Here is a 4,455-nt window from a genome sequence, read left to right as displayed (position 1 = left end):
ATAAGGGGATTTTCATTTAGATAACTTCACCCTTAATGAAATAACATCCCTTTACCTTTTTACTTGCAGTAGATGGGATCTACCTTCAGATCTTGCGGAGTGTTCTCGCACTCTGTTGCCACAAAGTCTGCATCTGGCACCTCTCAAACATAGACGTGATAATTATTAAAATCACTAGGAATTACATTTGCAATTATATTACACACAACTGTTGACTGTCAGAAACTCTTACAAAAGAAAATTCGACAGCGTTCTGCGCCATCTGTCGGACGGTAGTCAATCCATAACGCGACTCGTCGGTTTGCCGAGAGATGATATACCCGACTCTAATTTGCATATAAATTAAAATAAGCTTATTTTTTCGGGGTGTTCTGGTATCCGTAATAATTACTCCGTGCGGCTCAGGGAGTGTCAGATTTTTTTGACTTTTTCCAATCGAACTACGTATGACACAGTGTGCTTTTTATTCATATTGTTATTGCTAAAGTAAATACAGCTCTGCCATATGGATATATCACGAAATACACAACTTTTTACGCATCACCTGGCAAATAACACTCGACGTATAGATCAAAAGGCCGCACATCCGATATTAATAACGATTTTTGTTAAATTTCTGACATTGTTTGCTCGAAAACAGATTAATGTTTGTTGATGTTCTTATTCACTCCCGCACGTTTATCGCGTTTTATTTTGTTTTAGATAAACCCGAAGTCTGGTTAACAGAATATTGGAATTATTACGCGAACGATCCGCAAAAATGGTTTTTAAATTATTTGATTCATCCGCGCCGAAATTCTTTGAATTTCATGAAGCCGAAACCGCTTATCGGAAGTTACCTCAAAAATTACAATTAGTGTTGTTTCTATTAAATAAATAACTACAGTTTAATAAAAAACACTTTTTAAATATTCTGTTTTTAACCTACGTTTTGAGTACAACAATTTCAATTACTTCGACAAGAGGATTAATAATAGCGAAGTTCAAATCCAACAAAAATAAGTGCAATTGAAACGAAATTCACGTCATTTTTTTCAAAATTCTGGAATGTTTTCAAATAACATAAAAACAATCTTCATTCAAACTTGACAACAAGGAACAGTCCAACAGCCAAAACCTAACTTGTGATAACCTAAAATGTGATAGTGAATTCATATTTGGCGTAACTATTGTATTTCACTGTCACTTGTTCAATTCGAATTCAAATTCCTCATTGGTTTCGAGCACTACTCTAAAGTATATAGGAATAAGTAATAAAAAAACAGACAGGAAATATTTAGTTTTAATTATATCGGCCGAAATAAACAAATCTTATAGGAATATAAGTATGACCGTCGGAGGACAATCGGAAGAAGACAAATTCAACAGCCAAGCTGTAACTAACAAAAATAAAATTGCTTAAAAAAATATTTACGCGACTAAGTCACTAAACAGGTAATTTAAAAGAATTTTTTGCTAAGTATATTTGTTGTTTATGTTTATTTATATTAAAATTTTAGACCTTTGAAGCAAAAATCCAATCAAGATGCTTGCTCTGGGAACCGCCCCTTTGGAGGCACAAATACGTGGTCCAAACCGTTCTACACGAAGAAAATCAAAAAGCCCACACACGCGTCGCGTAAAAGCGGCGTCATAGAGCGCCCCGACGCTTTCGCCGGTGAGTATAAAAGCGTGCGGAGCGCTCGTCTGGTAGTCTCAAAAGTTCCCCGTCCTTCCGACTTCCTCCAGATCAACAGGTGGAGTTGAGAAAAGAAGTCCAGTTGCCACCTCGCCATCCTCAACCGTCTGTTGCTTTTCTGACGAGCGTCCCGACGCCCGATAGTTTCGTCGACGCTTTTCTGGGACCGGAAGCAGCAGGTTGTCCGACCAACAGGTAGGCAAAATCCTCTTTCGATTCTTTTAGCTACGCCACGTCGCGATCGGAGCGGATTTAGTCAACTTCTTAATTGAATTCATTTGCAAAAATTGTTTTGTCCATTTGATATACTGCTTTTAAAATTGCGTTACAAGATCTGCAAATGGTGAGAAATACCAACGGATAAACTTTCAATAAAATGGGTGTAAAAAGACAATACAATCCTTTGATTTCATATTACGGACTACTTTATTTCGAAATCTAACCAAAATCAACAATTTATCAAAAGTAAACGAAGAACTTGCGCTTTGATTGTCAACTCAGGACTGACATTTTGGTTATTAGTACGCCTAAATGTAGTAAATACTATGTTTTGAAGGAATAATGGCATTTTCTATTGATTCCTTTTGCGTGCGGAATTATACAGGGCGCCCCAAAATAAAAAAAGAAGAAATGTTATCCCAAATTCATGGGATCAAAATATAACTATTTAACTTAGTCCAAAAGTGAGGTACAGAGTGCAACAAGTCCACTTTCGGTATAATTTTTCTTGTATTAACAGAAACATTTTTATTCTCAATATTTTCTAAAGCGTAGTATTAAAAAAAGGTTCATGGATTTTTAAGTTAATTTTTTTTTTTTTAATGAAAAATATATAGATAAATCATTCAAAATGACCAAAAAAAAATATCCTCAAATTTTGAGCCCTTAATTGGAAAGAATCTGTCGTTTGTATTTTCTTTTTTTTTATGTCACAATTGTGTCAAAAGAGATAAACATTAAAGATAAGAATATTTTTCTGGATATATTTTTGAAGGATAATTAATGATTTAAAACAAGTCATTCATTAAAACGTTATTCACCACTGAACTTGATGAAAAAATGAAAAATTTGTTAATAATTTGAAAAACCGGAACCCCCGGGAATGCAAACTATTTTTAAATCAATTAACCGTAGTAAATAAAGTAGCTGAACATGGTATAGCGTTAACTGAAGAATACTACAGTGAGTATCCAAAACAAATTCCAGTAAAGGCTATAATGAACAGTTAATTTTAATTCTTTACATATAAAAAATTATAAATGAATGAAATCTGAATACATAAAATGATCTTTTCAATGATCTTCGTAAATACTATTATTTTATGAGTCAGAGTCTAATTTTTCCTTTTAAATAATAACGTTCATAACAACAAAACTTTTAAATTTAAAATAATATACATATATAATATAATAATTTTCGATGATGATGCAAAAAGCTTAATCATGAATAATCTTATAACAAATATTAAGAAACCTGTTTTATAGAGCATAAAATTGCTTTTAAAAATCAGTATTGTACTTTTTTTTATATTGCGTTTTTTATGAGTTGCAAAATTCCAACATGCAAAAGTTAAATAAAAAAACTTATTAATGTTTAATCAAGATTTAAGAAACCTGTTTTATAGAGCATAAAATTGCTTTTAAAAATCAGTATTGTACTTTCTTGTATATTGCGTTTGTTGTCAGTTACAAAATTCCAACATGAAAAAGTTAAATCAAAAAAACTTATTAATGTTTAAATCTTGATTTCTTGGAAACTGTACGTATGAGATAATTAAATTTTCCCCGAAAATATATAAAGATAAATATTTTTACGTCAATCGTTTGACCGTTTTGAAGAAACCATGAGATCGAAAATGCATTTTCAATGCAAATTCTAACTCAAATCAAACAATTTTGATCTTTATATTTTAAAAAAAAAAAAAAAGGCGAATTCTTGGCCCAGTCTGTTTACCGAGAAAATTATTATTTTTGTTTTTCAACATATAGAGGGGGTTGCAAGGGGAATATTTATCAGTTTTCTAAGAAATCGCATAGTACGGCCTCTATTAAAGTTTTTTTTTTGCATTTTCCGATTGTGTTGTAGGAGATTTTAGCGTAAAGCACGCCCCTTCAAAAATGAGTACAGTAAAGGTGCGATTTGTTTGGTTCTTTTCTTTTGTCCCGAAAAACAATTTAAAACTTTCTTCTTTAAAAAAGCGACTTCCCTTCACTGCCTCCGTCGTTCAAAAAATACAAAATTTCGATAAATTTAAATGCAAATACTTCGGAAATAATTGTGGGAATTTGTGCCCCCTCCTCGTTTAATCTTCTTGTGTGGGTAAAGTAAACTTCGGAGAAGTAAGTAATTAATATTTTGTGTTTTATATTGGCAACGTTTATACTACTTATTTTGCAAAAGTCCTGGAGCACTTAAATAGAGAATATTATAAATGTACCTACTTGTACATTGTACACTGTTTATAAACACGATACACAAAGGGCCTCCTTTTCGCGTCACCTCCATTCATCGTTTGTTTACGATATATTTTACTTCGCGTCCTTGTCATTCTATTTTGCTTTTTCTTAAAAGTTGACAACTGGATTTTTACTTCGACATTATTATGAATTTGAATATTATAACAGCGCAAAGACCCTGATTTTTTTCTAAGGACTTTATTTTATTTGACACGAAAAGCGTGCGGAACAATTTTATATTTAACCATTTCTTAAACTTAAATTAAATGACGTCATGATTTCTTTTGAAATCACGTATTTTAGAAGGAAATGTCCCAATCG

General features: G+C 32.2%; 1 protein-coding gene across 1 annotated transcript in view; it reads left to right on the top strand.

The window, feature by feature from the left end:
* Positions 1–1,712: 1,712 nt before the first annotated feature.
* LOC132702295 (uncharacterized) overlaps positions 1,713–4,455 on the top strand; it is a 70,183-nt gene continuing 67,440 nt past the window's right edge. Inside the window, exon 1 of the mRNA XM_060670843.1 lies at positions 1,713–1,873. The gene's annotated coding sequence lies outside the window, so the exon portion shown is untranslated. The remainder of the gene's footprint in view (positions 1,874–4,455) is intronic.

Source organism: Cylas formicarius, unplaced genomic scaffold (genome assembly GCF_029955315.1).
Source record: "Cylas formicarius isolate icCylForm1 unplaced genomic scaffold, icCylForm1.1 PGA_scaffold_5__7_contigs__length_24384050, whole genome shotgun sequence".
NCBI lineage: Eukaryota > Metazoa > Arthropoda > Insecta > Coleoptera > Brentidae > Cylas > Cylas formicarius.
The sequence above is the reverse complement of the archived record's forward strand: the minus strand, read 5'-3'. Positions and strand labels throughout refer to the sequence as shown.